This window comes from Cornus florida, unplaced genomic scaffold (assembly GCF_030987335.1).
Source record: "Cornus florida cultivar Cherokee Brave unplaced genomic scaffold, ASM3098733v1 CherokeeBrave_3.0.0_Hap2_Chr02, whole genome shotgun sequence".
Taxonomy (NCBI): Eukaryota; Viridiplantae; Streptophyta; class Magnoliopsida; order Cornales; family Cornaceae; genus Cornus; species Cornus florida.
This window is the reverse complement of record NW_026775572.1, coordinates 109772526-109796087: the sequence shown is the minus strand read 5'-3', so window position 1 is coordinate 109796087 and position 23562 is coordinate 109772526. Positions and strand designations below refer to the sequence as shown.

General features: G+C 38.1%; 1 pseudogene; it reads left to right on the top strand.

Annotated features, from left to right (window-relative positions):
- The first annotated feature begins 1280 nt into the window (after window positions 1–1280).
- LOC132295545 (protein NRT1/ PTR FAMILY 3.1-like) lies at window positions 1281–21904 on the top strand (annotated as a pseudogene).
- The last annotated feature ends 1658 nt before the right edge of the window (window positions 21905–23562 follow it).

Genomic DNA, 23562 nt, shown 5'->3' with positions numbered 1-23562 from the left:
CTGGGTAGGTGGTAAGGCTGGGTGAGACATACCAAGCCCCCATGGTGGTTAGGTGTCTCGAGATTTGGGAAAGAAAGGTTGTTCACAATGGGAAGGGGTTGGTCAGAGAGAGCCTTAGCATGAACACATTCAGTGTATGTGCAGCAGCATAATGAGAATTTAAAGTGTCTTGTAAATGAGAGATTACCTTCAAAAGCTTGTTAATTTCCTTTTGCAGCTCAATAGGATGCTTGAAATCTTTATAGATCTGAATCTGTCGTCAAAGAAGTTTAACCTGGTTCCTTAAGCTCTTGGGAGAGTTTAATTTTTTCTCGTGGTGTGATGCAGATTTCTTAAGCCACATGCAATTCAAGAAGCCACAAGCAGAACCCAGAAGTTGCAAGAAGATGCTAGAAGCAACCAGCCACCGCCATGGAAGGTGCCGTGAAGAACCATCCGGTGTAATTCAACCTGGACAGGTTTTACTCGTTTTGAACACTTATTTACTGCCTATAAATAGATTGTATCATATGAAGATATAGTAATATATGCACCTTTAATTTTTTTAATAACTAAAAATTAACTTACTCACTAGCCTTTTGAACTTTTTGATTGCTTTTGTAAACTTTCAATACATGTAACATGCAATTAACTTTGCTTTTGTAAGCTATCAGGTGCCTGGTCATACAAGAACTCAAGATATCCAATAAGCATGAAGGGCGGACTATGGCACGAGCCAGAAGACAGTGATAGGAATTGTGGCATGTTTACGCATCACTTCAATGAAGCCAGCAAATGAAACAGCCAATACCCATCCGCACCAGGAAGGAGATGCCCCGGTCTACACCCGTGAATCTACGGATAATAGGTACGAACACACAGACATAGAAGATTACTGTGACAAGCATGGAGGTGACTGTGAAGATGGTCATGGAGCTTTCAGGAATTTGAAATGACCTTGTCAGGTATCTATCCATGGTGTGGGCTTGTTTGATTGAGAATGTGATTTGTTGGGCATAGGCTGCACTCAGGATGATTCCAGCTGCCCATATCGGTCCCATTCGAATAAACGTTTTCAGTTCTTCAACTCTATGGATGGTGTTTAGCCTCCACAGGTTGGGTGATTGGAGGTTGTCTTCTTCAGTGACAATGGCTGCCTTATCAAGAAATCTGCATCACACCACGAGCAAAAATTAAACTCTCACCTAACATTAGGAAATTGACGACAGATTCAGATCTATAAAGATTTAAAGCATCCTATTGAGCTGCAAAAGGAAATTGACAAGCTTTTGAAGGTAATCTCTCATTTACAAAGACACTTTAAATTCTCATTATGCTGCTGCACATACACTGAATGTGTTCATGCTAAGGCTCTCTCTGACCAACCCCTTCCCATTGTGAACAACCTTTCTGTCCCAAATCTCGAGACACCTAACCACCATGGGGGCTTGGTATGTCTCACCCAGCATTCCCACCTACCCAGCAGGACTCTCTGCCACCATCTCTGATCACACCTCCTGACACATCACACCCATCCCTTTCCTATACCACCCTTACTCCCCCTCTTTGGTCTCATGTTGCAGCCCCTTCCAAACTCCATTTTGAATTTCTTCAGCCAATTACCAATAATGGCAGTACTTATGTGGATCCACCACCATGTACTAAAACTGAAGGCACTCTGGAATGAAAAAGCTGCCTTATTGGCTTCTTTCTCCAGAAAAATCTTCATTTTAAATTGGTCAGTACCATTGCTAAAAATCTATGGACTTCTAAAGGCCTAGTGGACACAGTTGGACTTGCATCAGGCTTTTTAATTTTTCAATTTTAGAAATGAAAGTGATTGCAGGCATGTGTTAATGTGTTAGATGTGGGTCCATGGACTAACAAAGGCCTAAGCAGTATTGTTAGTGCCATTGACACACCACTCTCTACCGATCAAAATGACCGAGACCAAAAAAAAGACTTTCCTATGCTAGGATTTGCATTGAGGTAAAAGCATCTCAGGAGCTGAGTGATTCTGTCTTATTGAAAGTAAGGATAAGTTCATCAATATTGATGTTACATACCAATGGAAACCACAGTCTTGCACGATATTCAATTGTTTTGGTCATCTAGATTCAAAATGCAATAAATCTACCAAATGTTGGGTGCCAATTCAACAACCAAATAAGGGACAACCTCTGAGGCAGTGGACTCGGGTAAAAAAGAAGTCCCCTGTTCTTGATATTGTTAAGGGCACACTAGCTAACCTTGAGAATCCTTCCTCCCACCATAAGGCCACATCTGTTTCTGATGGTATGGACCTATTCCTGCTTAACAATACTTCTTTCCAACAGAAGGACACATCTGTTGTAGCTGTGCTTAGCATAGCCATGACCTGTGAGTGGAACCCTCTTCAGCCTATTCCACCACTCCCAGTTCCTCAAACCTCACCATCTAACCCTGGATCCAATTCCAGTGCCAAAAGACATATGCCAGTGGGGCATTGATTACATCCAATGATTATCCTCCACCACAGGTCCATGTTATTTCTAGCAAGTGTTCATCCTCTAAATCTTCATCATCCCAGTCCTTTTACAGATTCAGTGTCCTGTTTTGCCATGCATCTAAGGAGGGCCAAATCACCATTAAAGCTCCTTTGACATACTTCACTGTTTCTGAGAATGACTATACTGCACTTGATGGTCAGTCAAGAATCACTCATAAGGAGAGAAAGTAATTGAGAAATAATGCTAGAAGAGTTGCTAAGGCAGCTCAGTTTGCATCCAAAAAGGCTTATAATAGGTTCTTTGAGGACCTACAACCAACAAAGTAACAATTTTTGCTGCTTGGAGTGTGAGGGGTGAACAATCCCTCAAGACAAAGAGAAATTAAAAACTTCTTGATGGAAAATCATCTTAATTGTGTTGGACTCCTTGAAACTAAGATTGGAACCAAGGAGGCACGGATACGCCTAAAAAGGCAAAGAATCCGTGTTGGACACGGATACGCATCGGACACGCCAAAAAACTTGTTTGGATATTTTTTATTTTTTTGAATATTCGGACACAGCATGGACACGCCGTGGACACGCGTCGGACACACCATATATATTTGGACACAACAAACTTTCAGGCGACATCTTCGGCGAGCCGAGCCGAGCCGAGCTACCATGCCGAGCCATATTCTGTGCTGAGCCGCCTAAGCCAATCCAAGCCGAGTAGAGCCAAATTTCTGAGCTAAGCCGAGCCAAGCCAGTTCCTGAGCCGAGCCGAGCCGAGCCGAGCCAGAATTTGTTTTTTTGGCTGTTTCAAGTCATTTTTAGGCCGATTTTGACCGTTCAAAAACCCGTTCTTAGCTAAACGGACCGTTCCGACGCAACCGCAAAGTCTGTTTTTTCAAATTCAGCTATGATTTGTCAGAATCAAGCACCCAAAGTGCTAAAGCAAATCCGATGGCATCCTCCAACAATTTCTTCCAACCCCAGCTTCTGCGTTTAGAGAAAGACAACTACGAGAATAGGTGTATTCAAATGAGAGTCCTTCTTGGCTCACAAGACTTGTGGGATTTGATTGAAAATGGATATGATGAACCAGCTTCAAAAAAGGAACTAGATGACTTAAGTGAAGCCCAGAAGGCAGCGCTCAAAGAAGCCAGAAAGAAAGACAAGAAGGCGTTATATCTCTTTATCGAAGTGTCGATGAAGCAAGTTTTAAAAAGATCTCCGCCGTCAACACCTCCAAGCAAGCATGGGAAATCCTTTGCAAAGCACATTGATGGATTGAAAAAACAATCAAAGTTCGACTCCAAGTTCTAAGGGGTGAATTTGAATTGTTGCACATGAAAGACGAGTCAATTTCTGAATACTTCACCAGAGCATTGACTATCATTAATCAGATTAGAAGATATGGAGATAAGATCGAAGATGTTCGTGTGCTCGAAAAGATTATGCGATCTCTCAACTCAAAATTTGATCACGTTGTTGTTGCTATTGAAGAATCGAAGGATCTTAATGCAATGACAGTAGACGAGCTAATTGCCACACTAGAAATCCATGAACAGAGAATTAATAAAAAGGTCACCTTAAGTTCCCTAGATCAAGCTCTTCAATCAAAGCTTTACAATCAATGAAAATAGAGAGGAGCAATGGGGAACCTCACAAAGAGGACAAGGAAGAAGCCGAAGCCGAGGCCGAGGCCAATGCCGTGGCTATCAAGGACGAGGTGCTGGATTCAAAGGCGGCGGTGAAAGAAATAATAATCAAGGCAGAAGAAGTCAGCCATCAAGAGGAAGATCTAGATGCAGAGGAAGCACCTTCAATAATCGCCAAAGTTATGACCAAAGTAATGTGCAATGTTATAACTGCAACAAATATGGCCACTACAGCAATGAATGCAAAGGAAAGCCTGCAATCGAAGTTGGAGAGCAAGTGAATTTTGCAGAGAGAGATATAAATGAGCCAAGATCACTAATGGCTCAAGATGCGCATCCTAAAGACGAAAATATATGGTTTCTAGATTTAGGAGCCAGTAATCACGTGTGGAAAAAGACACATGTTTGTCGAGCTTGACGAGACTAGGCAAGGACAAGTCTCATTTGGTGATTTCACAAAAATCCCAGTAAAAGGAAAAGGTAATATTCTGATCAAGCTCAAGAATGGAGATCATGACTTCATATCCAACGTCTTCTATGTTCCAGATATGAAGAACAATATTTTGAGTCTAGGACAAATCCTAGAGAAAGGATACGACATCAGCATGCAAAATTTGTTTCTAATCATCAGAGATATAAATGGAAATCTTATTACTCGAATAAAGATGTCCAAGAACAGAATGTTTGCTATTAAAATTCAACACGATTCAGCAAAATGTTTAAGTGCTGTTGTTAAAGACAAAGATTGATTATGGCATTTGAGATTCGGACATCTCAATTTTGTAGGCCTAAAGTTGCTAGCAAGCAAAAATATGGTAAAAGGTTTGCCTTATGTCAATTATCCAGATGAAGTTTGTGAAAGCTGAGTACTTGGAAAACATCACAGATTGAGCTTTGCTAAAGAAATCAAGTGGCAAGCAACAAAGCCACTGGAGCTCGTTCACACAGATGTGTCTGGTCCATTGAAGCCAAAGTCAAATGGACAAAAAAGGTATTTTCTTACATTCATTGATGATTATAGTAGAAAGACTTGGGTCTACTTCTTGAAGAAGAAATCAGAAGTATTCAATATCTTCCAAGAGTTTAAAGCTCTTGTCAAAAAGCTAAGCAACTACTATATCAAGACATTGTGATTAGATCAAGGAGGAGAATATATGTCGAATGCATTTCAGAACTACTAAAAAGAGCACGGCATCCGACAACAAACAACACCATCCTGTACGCCACAGCTAAATGGTGTTGCTGAAAGGAAAAATTGCACTATCTTAGATATGGTGAGAAGCATGTTAAAAGGAAAGTTATTACCCAAAGAATTTTGGGCTGAAGCAGTATCTTGTGCTGTTTACTTGTTGAATAGGTGTCCAACCAGAAGATTTCGTTTCAAGACACCTGAAGAAGCTTGGAGTTCATACAAACAAAGCGTTAATCATTTCAGAATTTTTGGGTGTATTGCCTACACTAAAATCCCAGAAGCCAGAAGAACCAAGCTTGATGACAAAGGACAAAAATGTATCTTTGTCGGTTATGGTAATAGAACAATGGGATATAAGCTGTTTAATCCCATCACCAAAGAAGCTATTATGAGTATAGACATAATTTTTGAAGAAGATGAAGCTTGGAATTGGGATCAGGACCAAGCAGTTAAAAATATAGAGCTCGTTCTTGAAGAAGATAAAGAAAATGCAGCAAGAGAAGTTGTAACGGTGCCACAGATTCTTCCATACCGATCTCCCGTACCTTCTAGAAATGATCCCTCATTATCATCATCAGAGGAGAGTTCAAGTGAAAGACCCAGAAAAATGAGAAGCCTTGGGGAAATATATGAAGCTACTGAAATGGAGGAAGATCAGAATTTGTTATGTTTATTTCTGGATAGTGATCCTGTTAGCTTCACAGAAGCTATCCAAGAGAATAAATGGAAGACGGCCATGGATGAAGAAATCGAAGCTATAGAGAAAAATGATACATGGGAGCTATCTAGTCTACCAAAAGGTCATAAACCTATTGGAGTGAAATGGGTCTACAAGACAAAGAAAAATGAAAAAGGTGAAGTTCAGAGATATAAAGCACGCCTCGTAGCAAAGGGCTACAAACAAAGAAAAGGATTAGATTATGGTGAAGTGTTTGCTCCTGTTGGCCGACTAGAGACAATCAGACTAATGATATCTCTTGTTGCCCAGAATAGATGGAAGCTTTACCAACTCGACGTAAAGTCAGCATTTCTGAATGGATTTCGGGAAGAAGAAATCTATATTGAACAACCGTTGGGATACGTAAAAGTCGGGCATGAAGACAAGGTGTACAGGTTGAAGAAAGCCCTCTATGGGCTAAAGTAAGCTCTACGTGCATGGAATACAAGAATTGATAAGTATTTTCAGGATAATGGATTCGAGAAATGTCCATACGAGCATGCTGTATACATGAAGAAAGATGCAAAAGGAGGCGTACTATTTGCATGTCTGTACGTTGATGATTTAATCTTCACAGGTAATAACCCAGCTATGTTGGATTTCAAAAAGACCATGATTCGAGAATTCGAAATGACAAACATTGGTCTAATGGCACACTTCCTTGGAATAGAAGTGATACAAAGAGATAAAGGAATTTTTATCTCCCAAAGTAGATATGCAAAGGAGATCCTCAAGAAGTTCAAAATGGAATCATGCAATTCGGTATTAACCCCAGTAGAAAGCGGACTGGAACTCAGAAAGAATGAAGATGGAGGAAATGTTGATCCAACATACTTTAAAAATTTATTTGTAAATTTACGATACCTGACTTGTACCAGACCTGTTATACTTACGGAGTTGGATTGATCAACAGATATATGGAAGAACCAGATCAATCACATCTAGATGCTGCAAAGAGGATACTCCGCTACATCAAAGGCACAATCAATGATGGTTTGTTATATACCTCAGCTGATGAGCTTAGTCTTACTGGCTATTCAGATAGTGATTGGGGTAGAGATTTAGATGAAAGAAAAAACACAACTGGATTTGTCTTTTTCATGGGAAATACATCATTCACAGGGTTATCCAAGAAGCAACCCATAGTGACCCTATCTTCATGTGAAGCTGAGTACGTAGCAGCCAGCTCAACTGTGTGTCATGCTATTTGGTTGAGAAATGTGCTGAAACACTTGGGATATCCACAAGAAAATCCTACGGACATTTACATGGATAATCGTTCAGCAATCGCTCTAGCGAAGAATCCAGTATTTAATGAACGAAGTAAGCATATCGACACACGTTATCATTCCATCAGGGAGCATGTGCAGAACAAGGAAGTGGAATTAATATCTTGCAAGACGAATGACCAAGTTGCAGATATTTTTACAAAGCCGTTGAAGCAAGACCTATTCAATAGACTGAAGATGATGCTGGGAATGCAGAAATTTGGAGAAGCAAGTTTAAAGGAGGATGTTGAAAGTAAACTTGGCTTCTCCTCAATTCCAGATGATGCAAGAAGCCACATGCCAACTCAAGAAGCAACAAGAAGAACCCAGAAGCTGTAAGAAGATGCTAGAAGCAACTAGCCACCGCCATGGAAGGTGCCGTGAAGAACCATTCGGTGGAATTCAACCTTGACAGGTTTTACTCATTTTGAACACGGATTTACTACCTATAAATAGATTGTATCATATGAAGATGTAGTAATATAGAGAAGAGAAGAAAGAGTGGCAGAGAGAAAAAGAGAGAGAGAGAAAAAGTTATTCTGTATTTGTTTTTGTTTTTCTTCAATGAATTGAGTTTGTTTCTCTCCTGTGGGTTATAACAAATCACCATAAGTGATTTGTGAGTGATCTTTGCCACCAACACCTCTTTGTTGCTCATCTTCATCAAATATAGCATTGTTTGGCTTCAATCACCATTTTCTCTCTCTACTTTCTTTATCTAATAAAGAACTCCTCTTTGTTGCTCATCTTAATCACCCCCCAAAGAATTCTGAGCTCACCTTTGTTGCTGCTCATCTTCATCAACCCAAAGAATTCTTTTGATCCAGCTAGCTCAACTCTCAAATTCTCGGAGACATTTCCGATCCAGCGGCCCATTAGCTAGCTCCTCAAAGAATTCTGAGCTCAACTCTCTGATTCTCGGAGACATTTCAAATTTAGCAACCCATTAGCTCCTCAAAGAATTCTTAGAGATATTTCCGATCTGATTACCTCCTCAACTCTCTCATTGTTGGAGACATTTCAGATCTAGCGACCGAACCACTACCTCCTCATTCAAGGTAAAGTAGCATTTGAGCCCAGTGGGTCTGGGCTTTTCCATGCCTACTCCTACAGTCTAAAAAGCAACACGCATGTTCTAGTCTCTCTACTTTAAGTGTGCTCCTCCTATGTTTATAAAATCTTTTTGTTTGCCAAAAAAAAAAAAAAAAAAAAAAAAAAATTGTTCTGCATAGCACATCATTCCAAATACATTAGTACTCTTAAAAAAAAGTATATAATAAAGGTTATAGATCGGATCGGATCATATTTTTGAAACGTGATCCGATCTGATCTTTACGAATTACTTTTTTATAAACGGCCATCAATCTGATGGATTAAAAAGCCAATCCAGTCCACAGATCGGATTGGACTCACAAATTTGCAGATTTAATGGACAGCCCTAGTTTCGGCTAAAGTAATTGTCTAGTGTATTACATTCCTTTCTTGATACTTGCTCTTGCACTTGATAAACAAGGTTTAATATTATTATTATTTTTTGATGCCTCGAGTTAGCATCAATTCAAAACTACTAAACTCTAAAATTGTATTCAATCACCAACACTGCATTGATTAAGTTTCAATTTCAGACATTTGACACTAACCATCACCTCTAGGTTAATTAATTTAGGAACCAAATTGATTTGTTATATGAAAATTGATAGCCCATTTGACACTTACCATCACATTATCAAAGTGCTTACACTAATACAGCAGTAGGGATGAGCTTAAAAGGTGTACCAACTTTAGTTTGTAGTTCTTCAATGCTCTCATAGATGCTAGGGAATAAACCAAATCACACATTTAGGTCATAGGCTCTAAGCACTTCTGAAATAGGGATGGACTAAGAACCTCTTACCAGAAATGCGAATATAAAGAGATTAAAAAACAGCCTAAAGTCAGTAATTCTGAAATAGGGACGGACTAAGAACCTCTTACAAAAAATGGTAATAGTATGCCTATATATGTTGGGTATGTAAGTCATGTATCAACTTTAAAGAAGTGTTTATTTCTGACTTCTAATAAAACTCTTCTATTTTGAAGCTCATCTCAAACGAAACCAAGAGAGAATTTTGTGTCCGTTGCTTTCACAGTGACCAGAGAGAATTTAGTATTCTGAAGCTCATCTCAAAAAAAAAAAAAAAAAAGAAGTGCAGAGAACTTGTGAAGATATGGACCATGTAAGTGTCATTCTCTCATCTAAATTAACTCTTTGATTTTTTAACGTGATTATTGCTCTTTTCTTTCACATATTTGGACCAAATGTAGCAATATTTTGCTGTCAATCTTAACTTTTCACTCTGTAATCTTAAACTTACCTTTGAAATTGCTGCTTCAATTACATATCTATGTGTACTTAAATTCTTAAGTGAGTTTATAATGATGATCATGTTTGTGATCCATCTTTGGGTTATATATGGAGATCTTATAGGCTTAAGTCAAAGTTTTGTTTTTTCTCTCTTAGACCAAATATATATATATATATATATTATAATGACAAGTACTAAATGATGCAATGGGCTTTTGTGGGGGTTGATTGGCAGCACAGTGAGAAGCTTTAAGAGAGGAATGGTATGCCAAGTTGAATTGCACATTTTAGTGATACATATGTATGCTTAAGCCTGAAGTAGTACTATTTTTTAAAGCATCTTAATCTATTTCTAAGCTTCTATGTTATTCTATAAATCCCTTCAATTTAATTTGACAAATATTGAACTATATATCTATATATATATATATAGAAGTGGAGTCAATGTTAGTGCCTCAGAAAATAAGTGAACTGTATGAATGTGGATCGGCCCCACATTTTTTTAATTTAGTTGTGTTGTATGAATTCAGGATAAAATTATAGAGGTACCGGAACTCAATGAACAAATTATTGAGGCACTGGAGATCATAGAAGACATAATTGAAGAGATAATTGAAACAATTGCACAGGCCCAAGAATTCAGCCAAGAAATCATAGAAATAGAGGAAATTGATGTAGTCAGAGAAGAAATTACCCAAGAAATCGGCCAAGAAATAGTAGAAATAGAGGAAAATGATGAAGCTAGAGAAGAAATTACAGAATAAATAGCTCCAAAGAAAAAGGGTGGATTAATCACTATGCCCTTCATTTTTGGTAATCATTTATATAAGTTTGATAACAATAACATGAAGTTTCTTTCTCCAAATGTTGTTTTTAAAATGATGGCATTGTTTAATTTGTGCAGCAATTGATGCATCAGTGAAGTTTGCTATGCTAGTTCTTAAAGTAAATGAGATTATTCACTTAATCAAGCAGCTTCAGATGCCGATTACCAAAGCATTCAACACCTTCACCATTTTTGATATCCTTACAAGCTTGACACCATTGCTCGGGGGCTTCGTGGCCGACGCAGGTGTAGAACGGTTCTGGACCATAATAATTTCCTCCATAATGTACTTAATGGTAAGACACACACTCTCTTTCTCTATGTGAATAAAGAAACTAACAGAGTAGTGCTTTAATTTGAATGTGTTTTTTATTCTGTAATTTTTAGATATAACTATGTTCAATTGAAAATAGTAGAGCTTTTGAATTAAAAAAATAGCTCTACTTGGCTCAATGCCCTATCACTAGACAGTTTGAACTGTTGACAAACTGTTATTTGATTTTCCTTGGGCTCCGTTCGGTAAGAATGAAGAAAATTCGATGGAAGGGAGAGAAGAAGTGAAGGATGAGACATTCCTAGGGAAGAGATTACAAACTTCTTTCGTTTTGTTCGGTTGAATGGAAGAGAAGAGAAGAATCTCACAACTTACTTTGTTCATCAGGAGAGAGAAGAGAGAAAATTTTAAATTATTTTTACCATTATACCCTCACTATTTTTTACCATTTATTTAAACTTTTATTATATGAAAAGGACGATTAAATTTGTTACTTGTCATATATATATATATATATATATATATATATTTCGATTTGTTCAATTTTTTTTTTTTTTTATAAATTTTTGGCTTAACTTCGGCCGTGGATCAATGGTCATCCTCGAAGGGTTTCATCACCTCCTGTTTATCAACTTTGACTACCATATTCCCATTGCCCCAGAACGGATCTATGGTGATGCACTAACTGTTTTAATCTTTTGATAATAATATCATCATAGGTGCAATAATGGTGCTACTAAAGTGAATAGATATTCATTTATTACTATTTGGGTAAATGATATGGAGAATGAAATTGTAATGAAGCAGACAAGAAAACTCTCCTAAACCATGATGTCAACGGAGATCATACTGCCTTAGCAGACTCTACCATAACACATGAATCAAATAAGTTTGTAAATAGACCATATTTATGTGTAGGTATATGCATGTGTATAGAGTGGGAGCAAGAGACTGATCATATTTATATATAGATCTGTGTATGTGTATAGAGCGGGAGCATGAGAGAGTTTGGTACCTGCAGAGATTGCTGAAGGATTTGGTTGACAGAGTCCAACTAAGGAGAGTCCTTCTCCATAGGGTTTTTCTTGAGATGAGATTGTGAAGTTTATTAATATTTGTGAAGGATAAGTACGTAATTTGAATTTTATATAATAACCCCGCTTTTTTTCTCTTCGGTCTTCCGCCCAAATTTGGGCAGATGAAAATTTGTAAAGGAGGAGGGATGCCTCCTATTTTCCTTTCTCACCGTGTCTCCTTCTTACCGAACGAATGAATTTTGTTCCTTCCCTTCTATTTTCCCTCCACCCATCTTCTTTCCTTCCTAACGAACAGAGCATTAAGCTAATCGCCATAATAATAAATACATAACATAACAAAAAAAAGAAAAAAAAATACATGTATAATTGGAGCATACCCCAAGGCCCGAACATTAGAGGCCAAGCAAGGCCAAAGGGCACAAGTCAAAAACAAAACAAGAAATAGATCCCAAAGATCCACGACAAAAGTCCAATTGCTCATTTGAAACTAACCTAACAAAACCTAAGACCATAGCCCAGTCAGATGAAAACAAAACGCACTAACTGAACCATAAACCTGAGCTGGAGAATCAACAAACCCGAAAGCATACTATATAATGGTGGTTATGGTGGTTAAGGCGCTAAGGTAAAGATGAAGAAGGGGTTGGAAAGTGATGGTTCGAAGAAGGAGCTGGGAAGGTTCCATTCAGTGGTAATGGTTTCTGCATATGGACTTCTACATTTCTTAACCATGAACAGCTTCAATGAGACGGCATTGATCACTGAATTCAAAGTTTGTAACGGAGGTAAGGATTTGTTTTCTAAAAATTTATGTTGTTCCTTTCCCTCCACACATAGATGATGCCCAAATGAGGAAGTCATTCCAAGAATTAGGGCTTGTGTAAAAATCCACACTTATTTTATATCCCATTTCTTATAGTTTTAGAGTAAGAGCATTGATGGAAGAGGTGCTCATGACTCTCTGCTACATTGAGACACAGTGCACACACATTTGGCTGCGTTGTGAAATAAAGAGGGTTTATCTTGAGTCAATAACTTCTCTCGTATTGCTAAATATTGGCAGAAAGAATGTTTGGGTATATAATTGCTGAACCACACCAGTTTGTGCCAGTGCTTGGAGGGTAGAGGTTGTGAAATGGCTTTGAGGGTATGCTTGAGTGTGTATATCTTTGTGGGTGATGGTGTCCATTGGATGAAATCATTGGAGTTAATGTTTGGGGAAGGTAGGTTTGAGTTGTCACAGAGACAAGGTTAGAGAGATCATCATTCCCTGTCTATGAGCAGCAGATTTAGATAATACCTGGTAAAGGGGGCCACATGGGAGTCAATTGTCAAAGAAGACCATACTTGTAGCTCCATTGTTGATCTTGTGCTTGACTAAATGTTGACCAATGTGCCTATTTTGTAACTATTTTCTCTAGAACCATGAACTATCATTTAGTATACTGATATCCCAAATGTTCTGTTTGATGAGATGCTTTAGACTCGATTCCTTTGAGATGCTATTTGACTCATTTGAGCAAAGTGTCCACAGGTGCCTTAGAATAGATGCCTTGTTCCACTGTGGGATGTCATAGATGCCAAGACCTCCAGCCTGTTTTGGGATGCAGACCTGATTCCGTATAACCTTGGCTCTAAATTTGGCTACATAAATCTATGTAGTATTTGAGCAATTTGGTCGCACACTTTAGCAGGCAGCATCAGTAAATTTGTCCAGAAGATATGAATGCTGAAGAGAGTAGCTTGAATCAGTTGTAGTCTCCCTGCAAAAGAAAGTGCTCTAGCTGTCCAATTTGTCACTCTTGATAGCATTCTATCAATGAGTGCTTGGAAGTCACTAGTAGTTAGTCTTGAAGTAATTAGGGGTAGCCCAAGGTACCTAATTGGGAGGGTACAACATGGAAACTGGAACAAGCTGCAAATGGCATTTGGGATGGCAGTAGGTACTCCACTAAAGAAAAGATGACTTTTGTTTGGATTAGGGGAGAGATCAAAGAGCATGCTAATATCAATGGACTTTTTAATAATCCGTGTAAACCTGAAATCACCATGACAGAACATAAAGATGTCATCAACATATGAAAGGTGAGAGAATTTGGTATCCTTACACCTCCAATGGTATTTAAAATAATTTTTAGAAGAGGCGAGCTGCTTAGTTGTGGATGATAGAACATCCATAGCTATGATAAAGAGAGGTAGGCGGATAGAGGATTCCCCTATCTACCATTAAAAAAACCACAGGGTTCTTCATCGATAGACACAGAGAAGGAGGTAGTTGAGATACAAGATCTGATCCAAGAAATGAAAATGGGAGGAAAGTGCATTGGCTTAAGGACATTAAGAATGAATTTCCAATGGCGACAGTCATAAGCTTTATGTAGGTCAACCTTGTGTGTCCATCTAGGAGGATGAAGGTCCTCATGATACCCTCTTAACAGTTCTTGGGCCAATATGATGTTGTCCCCAATTTTCCTACCTTTAATAGAGGCATTTTGTGCTTTGTCAATAATGGTAGGCAGAATGGGCTTTAACTTGTTAGCAAGGAGCTTTGAAATTCTTTTTTACAAGACATTACAACAAGATATATAGGTCTATAATCAGAGGGTGAAGTGGGATTAGGAAGATGGAAATCATATCTATAGGTTTACTCGATGATTGTGGCAGATTTATTGGGTCTTTATTATAGGCTTATGTTTAGGCTTTTGTTTAGGGATTTGATTTTTATTCTCTTTCCATATTTGTAATTTTCCACTTATAGATAATTTTCCATTCACTATAGCAACAACCAATGGTGAGAAAGCATGAGAAATATCAGAAAGAAGAGATGGGTTACCTGTCATGTGATCGGATGCCCCTGAATCAATGATCCAAGATGTAGAAGATAAAGCATGGAGACACGTATTACCTGAAGTAACGAAAGTAGTGGTGGAGGAAGGTTGATTTGCACACTCATGCTTTACCAGAGAATCATATTCGGCTTTGGAGAGAATGACTTGTTCATTCGCAGGAGTGGGAGTAGTCTCCTCCAAAACTGAAGCTTGATTAGCCCAAGCTAGCTTGCCATGAAGAGCCCAGCAAAAGTCAACACAGTGATTGTTTTGGTCACAATGAGTACACTTCTTGCTGTCGCAACCCCCTCTGCTGCCATGAGTACCACGGCCTGCGTTGGAAGGACTTCTGACCCTCGACTTCACGGAAAGTATCATGTTGTTCAGTAGGAACAACAAGAGCATAGTGGTTGTCCTTCTCAATCACAAGGATATAAATAGATGCTCTTCGAACTCAAGCAAAAGTCTCACTTGCTGTGGGTATCTCCTTGCCCGACAAAATTTGCGAACAGATCGAAGCGAGTTCGGGTTTAAGTCCAATAAAAATTTTGCCACCTGAAACTCCTCCCTTTGCTGTTTTTGTTGTTCTATGTTTGTAGTCAATGGTTAGTAGACATTCAATTCTTCCCACACGCCCTTCAGTTCTGAGTTATAATCTTCAACTGAACAATCTCCCTGCAGGAGATTAAAAATATCCTGATACAACTGATAAATACAAGAAATATTCTTCTCTAAATAATACATGTCCCTGAGATTTTCCCAGATATCTTTGGCAGATTCTAGGAATGACACGCTGTTGAAGATCTCAGGCTCCAAGCTGTTCCATAACCAAGTAATAATATAAGCATCTTCTTTCTCCCAAGCCTCAATAATCTTTTCATCACTGGTGGGTTTGGTTGATTTAACATATGACAGTTTTCCTCGAGCCCGTAAGAACACCTCTATGGCTCGAGACCATTGAAGGTAGTTCGAGCCTTTCAATTTGGTGCTGGTGATTAACCCAAGAAGATAGGATTCCTTAGTATCCATCACAAGAGCTGCCGAACAAATGAGATATAGTAGCCAGCGGGAGCCGAGATAAGAGAACCAAGATCTAGCTAAGATGAACCCGAAAGAAATTATAGAGGAGAGAGCCGAGGAGGGATCTGAGAGAGATTGCTGAGACGAGAATTGAGATCACCGAGGAGAGATTGCCGAGAAGAGATTTTTGAGAGAAAGCCAAGATGGAATCAAGATCGGAGAGTCTGAATAAGACTAAAGAAAAAAAAAATTTAAAGAGGGATCGATTTCTGCTCTGATACCATGTTGAGAGAGAGAGAGAGAGAGAGAGAGAAAGAGAATATATGAAAACGTATATATTATTGAGTGAGTAATACAATAATACAATGGTGTTTATATAGGAGAGGCTACGGGAGTAGGTGAGTGGAGAACAAGTAAACCCTATTCATGGTAATTCTATATATGACAATGAGGGGTAGGTGACAACTCATACAATACTAACTGTAAACGTGCGACAACTCATACAATACTGTACAACACACTTCAACCTAACTTTCTTTCTAAAACATTCTTAAAATCCCCAAGTGCCTTACTTATATATAAAAAATATCATGGCATGTCCCTGCCGTGTCCGAAATCCGAATATATATGGTGTGTCCGCCGTGTCCGCCGTATCCGAATATTCAAAATAATAAAAAATATCCAGACACGTTTTTTAGCGTGTCCGACACATGTCCGACACGTATCCATGTCCAACACGGATTCTTTGCCTTTTTAGGCATGTCCGTGCCTCCTAGGTTCCAATCTTAGTTTCAAGGAGTCCAACACAATTAAGATGATTTTCCATCAAATAGTTTTTAATTTCTCTTTGTCTTGAGGAATTGTTCACCCCTCACATTCCAAGCAGCAAAAATTGTTACTTTGTTGGGGTTTGTAGGTCCTCAAAGAACCGTTTATAAGCCTTTTTGGATGCAGACTGAGCTGCCTTAGCAACTCTTCTAGCATTATTTCTCAATTACTTTCTCTCCTTAGGAGTGATTCTAGGATTAGATCTTGACTGACCATGAAGTGCAATACAATCATTCTCAAAAACAGTGAAGTATGTCAAAGGAGCTTTTCCATTTGAAGTTTTAATGGTGATTTGGCCCTCCTTAGATGCATGGCAAAACAGGACACTGAATCTGTTAGAGGACTGGGATGATGAAGATTTAGAGGATGAGCACTTGTTCGAAATAACATGGTGGTGGAGGAGAATCATTGGATGTAATCATTGCCCCACTAGCACGTGTCTTTCGGCGCTGGAATGGGATCCAGGGTTAGATGGTGAGGTTTGAGGAACTGGGAGTGGTGGAATAGGTTGAAGAGGGTTCCACTCACAGGTCATGACTGTGCTAAGCACAGCTACATCAGATGTGTCCTTCTGTTGGAAAGAAGTATTGTTAAGCATGGGTAGGTCCATATCATCAGAAACAGATGTGGCCTTATGGTGGGAGGATGGATTCTCAAGGTTAGCTAGTGTGCCCTTAACAATATCAAGAGCAGGGGACTTGTTTTTTACCCGAGTCCACTGCCTCAGAGGTTGTCCCTTATTTGGTTGTTGAATTGGCACCCGACATTTGGTAGATTTATGGCATTTTGAATCTGGATGACCAAAACAATTGAATATTGTGCAAGACTGTGGTTTCCATTCATATGTAACATCAATATTGATGAACTTATCCTTGCTCACTTTCAATAAGACAGAATCACTCAGCTACTGAGATGCTTTTACCTCAATGCAAATCCTACCATAGGAAAGTCTTTTTTAGGTCTCGGTCATTTTGATCAGTAGAGAGTGGTGTGTCAATGGCACTAACAATACTGCTTAGGCCTTTGTTAGTCCAGTATTCCAGTGGAATGTTATGAAATTTAATCCATAAAGGGATGCAATTGTAGGAGTCCTTAGTAAGCTGCATGTTGTGATGCCATTGCTTTAGGACAAGAGGTCTGTTAGAGAAGGTCCATGGACCCTCATCTAACACACGCCTGCAATCACTTTCATTTCTAAAATTGAAAATTAAAAAGTCTGATGCAATTCCAACTGTGTCCACTAGGCCTTTAGAAGTCCATAGATTTTTAGCAATGGTACTGACCAATTTAAAATGAAGATTCTTTTGGAGAAAGAAGCCAATAAGGCAGCTTTTTCATTCCAGAGTGCCTTCAGTTTTAGTACATGGTGGTGGATCCACATAAGTCCTGCCATTATTGGTAACTGGCTGAAGAAATTCAAAATGGAGTTTGGAAGGGGCTGCAACATGAGACCAGAGAGGGCGAGTAAGGGTGGTACAGGAAAAGGATGGGTGTGATGTGTCAGGAGGTGTGATCAGAGATGGTGGCAGAGAGTCCTGCTGGATAGGTGGTTAGGCTGGGTGAGACATACCAAGCCCCCATGGTGGTTGGGTGTCTCGAGATTTGGGAAAGAAAGGTTGTTCACAATGGGAAGGGGTTGGTCAGAGAGAGCCTTACATGAGTAGGATGCAGCATTAGTGAAGCATGAACACATTCAGTGTTAAGTGGTGGAAAATCATGATTCCTTGATCCTACCAGAGGATCAGGGGAGGGGAAGAGATGATGTGGAACCATGGGACTGAGTGAGATCATGTGCAGCAGGATAATGAGAATTTTAAGTGTCTTGTAAATGAGAGATTACCTTCAAAAGCTTGTCAATTTTCTTTTGCAGCTCAATAGGATGCTTGAAATCTTTATAGATCTGAATCTGTCCTCATAGAATTTAACCTGGTTCCTTAAGCTCTTGGCCTCTTCAACTTGGTTCACAGCTCTCTTCAGCTCCAATACATGGTCCACATCTGGTTGGAATTGCTTGAGTCTCCCGTTGAGTAACAAATTATCCCTTTGAAGGACATCAACAAATTTCTCAATAGCAGAGAGTTCACGTGTAAGGGCATTCATCCTGGCATTATACTGCCAAGTCAAGGACACTTCATTGTTCTCAACCCCAGACCCCTCAGCATTGTCAACGAGGTCATTACAATATAAGGTCAGCTGAGGTTTGAAAATGTAAGAGCATTATTTTACTAATGTATTATACTTGTCCATTAGTAAAATAAAATAATAAATAAATAAATAAAAATATTATGACTTGAACAAAGAACAAGAAATTTTACTAATGGACAAGTATAATACACAACAATGCACACAAGTATTTGGACACTTCACAACGCACCCACACAAAAGCTTTGTATAGAAGTTGCACACACCAGGACTCACTCAATCACACTTATTCACAGAATGTCACTTGGTGTTTCTCTACCCAAATCTCTTATTTATACTAGGTCTCAACGACTTACAAAGTCGATTGGATTGGTCTTCAATATAATATCCTACAGAGAAGTTTCTTAGAGGGAGACTTCTAGAAAGAGAGAAGGAGATAATTTGTGGAACTTTCTACTAACAGAGAAGTCAGTGTCAACTTCAACAAACTAACCAAGAGAAAACAGAGAGATGGTTAGTTTACCTCATGGGAGAATTCAAATGAGTACATGAATGAATAGTGGACAAAATACGTTGTATATACAGTAGTTGATTCATCATCTGTATTTTAGAAAGTCCTCTAAAATATTTTCACATGTCACTGATGCATGTGGTAGGTTGTTTGCATATGCATTCAGTGCTTATGAATCAAAATATGATTTTTATTTTTTATTTTTTATGGTACAATCAAATATAAATTATCAAAACAAAATGTACAAATTAATGCATGCGTACATTTATATTAGCGAACCAAATTGTTGTCAAATTGTTGAGCTTCTATTTGTTGTTTGAATATAAAATTTAACTCTTACCATATTTTTGTGTAATCAGGGGATGATATGTTTAATTTCATCATCAACACTACTGGGATGGAGGCAGGCCAATTTTGGCCAATTGGCAACCATTGACATCTCTCCCCTACTGACTGCTTTGGGGTCTGGTGGAATTCGGGCTTGCGTGGTACCATTTGGGGCAGATCAGTTTGAAGAAACAGACCCTCAAGAAAAGACTAAGATGGGGAACTTCTTCAATTGGTACTACTTCTTCATGGGGTTACCTACCGTGTTAGCAACAATAGAAGTGGTGTATGTTCAACACAATTTTGGATGGGCATAGGGATTTTGAGTCCCTACCATAGCAGTGTTATTATCCGTCATTGCCTTCATTTCCAGATATCCTTTGTACCGAAAACTAGACCCCGTAGGGAGCCCATATACACGGTTATTAAAAGTCTCCTTTGCTGCAATAAGGAAAAGAAGTGTAACCATGGTTTTGGATCCTAGAGGGTTGTATGAGAATGAGGAGCTTGATGCTTCTATAGCTGGCAATCGGAGGCTTCTTCACACTCAACACATGCAGTAAGTCCCTCTGCCTCTCTCTGTTTGTTTTGTGTAGATGTTATGAAGTACACTGGACATATGAGAATATGGGTAGATATTGCGTGAATTGAAACTCAAAGATGGTATTTTCAATAACAAATGACTTTCTTACTCTTTGGGAAAACTTATAAATTTTGGATCTCTTTTCACTTCAAGGAAATTCTGAAAGGTAATATGAAGTTATTTTTAAAATCAACAATTTAAAGTTTATTAATTTTTTTTTTTTTTTTTTAATGTAATTTCGTATTTAATATGAACTGACTTATTAATAACATTAGTCAATTACATTTGGCAAAAACATGTGTATGGTAGAATTCAGAGTGATGAAGACCACTGTATCCTTTGTCGTCATGATCGTTATATGAGAGAGTCCTTATGATTCAGCCATTTCCCTCTATGTAGATAACTGGATGTGTGAGAATGGACTAGTAGGACTACCATTCCAAGCATTCTTGCTTGTTCGAAAAGGAAAATTATGAATTATTTGTGCCTCATATTCATAATTCTAAGCCTTGTACAAGGTCATTTCATAATTATAAGCACTCCGGTCCTTCATTAGATTATCCCCACTCCACTTGTACTAGAAGAATTAACTTCGACATCTTATATCAATCACTTTTGTTTTATTCATTGCATTGGTTTATCAGTTTGTTGAACTGTCAAATCACCTGGTATTTAGTACATTTATATTGTAAAGCTTGGTTCAAATTGTCATTGGTTAAAAATGATCGAAATTTTCTTCTCAAAAATAAAAAAATTTATTTGAAGATAAAATTGGTGACTAATAAATGTTAGGTGAGAGTTTAATTTTTGCTCGTGGTGTGCTGCAGATTTCTTGATGGTGTGCTGCAGATTTCTTGATAAGGCAGCCATTGTCACTGAAGAAGACAACCTCCAATCACCCAACCTGTGGTGGCTAAATACCATCCACAGAGTTGAAGAACTGAAAACGTTTATTCGAATGGGACCGATATGGGCAGCTGGAATCATCCTCAGTGCAGTCTATGCCCAACAAATCACATTCTTAGACAAACAAGCCCTCACCATGGATAGACACCTGACAAGGCCATTTCAATTTCCTGAAGGCTCCATGACCATCTTCACAGTCACCTCCATGCTTGTCACAGCAATCTTCTATGTCTGTGTGTTCGTCCCTATTATCCGTTGATTCACGGGTGTAGACCGGGGCATCTCCTTCCTGGTGCGGATGGGTATTGGCTGTTTCATTTCCATACTAGCCACCCTAATTGCTGGCTTCATTGAAGTGAAGCATAAACATGCCACAATTTCCATCACTGTCTTCTGGCTCGTGCTACAGTCCGCCCTTCATGGCATCTCTGAGGCCTTCATGCTTATTGGATATCTTGAGTTCTTGTATGACCAGGCACCGGATAGCTTGAGGAATACTGCTTTGGGGTTGTTTTCGATAGCCAATGCAGCTGGGGTTTATTCCAGTGCCCTTTTGGTGTCACTAGTGCACAAGTTTAGTGCTGGTCCGGGTGGTTCAAATTGGCTTCTTGAATAAAGGGAAGTTAGAATACTTTTACTGGTTGATAACATAGCTGCAGCTTGTGAATCTTGTTTATTACATATGCTGCGCAATGTTCCATACCTTCAAGCCATTGAGACGGGAAGATAGTGGTGGTCAGGAAAGAGGTTGATTCGGTTCATTTTACTGTTCCCACCTCCTCTCAAATTGGCTTCCCGGGGCTACCATGACTGATTTTGTTCATTTTATTGTTCCCACCTCCTTTCAAGAGACTATTCAAGATGGAGGCTTAGACGAATTGAAATGTTGAACACACAAGACATTTGAGTCATTTTCAAAAATCTTAATGCCTTTATGTTTTGTTATTATTTTTTTATTATTATTTTTTAAAGATGCATATATTTATATTATATTTTTTTATTATTATTTTTTAATCATTGATAAAAATTTCACATACATCACTCGCACACATAGTTTACTGTGTAAAATGTGAACATAGGTATTTGCTAAACCATTCAAAAACATGTTACACCCAACCTAGCTTAGGAGAATTCGGAAGGTATTTGCTAAACCATTCAAAAACATGTTAAATGTGAACATATGTATTTGGGTCGTGCTCTATTCCTTCACAAAAGTCACCCGTTTGCCACCATGCACCCACGTGCACTGCAAACCCGTGTTTCTTTCTGCAGCTTTGCCACCATGCACTGCAACTCTCTCTTTCTCCACGCTTCATTCGTCAAATTTGAATACATTCATAATTCAACATCAATTAAATATCACTCCAACCTTGGCCTAATAAATATTTAAACAAAAATATTAGATGTTTGGTACAGAAATAGTGTATTGAAAACTAGCTATGGACAACTTTTTCATTCATTTCGGCCGCATTAACATTTATTCTCATTATATATATATATATATATATATATATGACTTTTCTGGTATGTATGCTTGTAAAGATTCCACTATTACCAAAAAAAAAAATTTGATTTCCGAAATAGTAATGTTACAATTGTAATTTTTGTGCCATTCCAATATTACATAATGCTACAAGGACTCTTGTAAGTATATCAGATTTTTCTAAAATATTTTATGTCATTGATGAATACATTATATTACAACCTTACCAAAAGGTAAAAGTTAATATATATATATATATACATATATATATATATATATATATATTTTTTTATCAGACTCGCATTCAATTAGGAGCGGTTGGGTTATTGGTTTTTTTTCTGACCGTAATTTCTTAAAGCAATTATTACATAGGTTCAATAAGGTAAAAGTGCGAAATACTCTATTAAACTCTCAACAAATGAGCAAAATACTTCCTGAACTAAAAAAGTGAGTAAGTCACTCGTAATACTTCCAAAAGTGAGCACTTTGCCTCCTCCGGTCATCGAAATCCAAAGAGTGAGCACTTTCCGTCAATATGATCATGCACGTGACTAACTCTTTATAATTAATTCCAAAAATACCCTCGAAGATGACCATTACGCCCTCACTCCCCATATAAAGCATTTTGCTTTGTTTTTTACCCCAGTCAAACCCATTTGCCCAACTGTCTCTCCATTGCTCATCATTGTCTCTTTGCTTTCTCCCCAAGTCCGTATATATATATATATATATATATATATATATATATATATATATATATATATGAACATATTGTTACTACGTACTATTTTTAAAAATTCATATTGATTCCGGATTTTTTTTTCCCCTAATAATATAGTGCAGTTTGAGAGCTCTGATTCATCAATGAGAATCAATAACATGAAAAGCAACCAAAAATAAATAAATAAAAGACAAACCCATTTGAGGATATTAACATTTAATGGTGAACAAAAAATTAAAATAAAGTGAACTAAATAAGCCAAAATCTAAATAATAATAAAAAATTTTAATTTTAATGGTGAACAAAAAATTAAAATAAAGTGAACTAAAAAAGCCAAAATCTAAATAATAAAAAAAAAAAAAAATTTAATTTTTAAATTCTCTAATTTATTTTCTCCCTCCCTAGACTTGAACCCAAGGTCAAGTGGGTTCAACCCATAGGTCA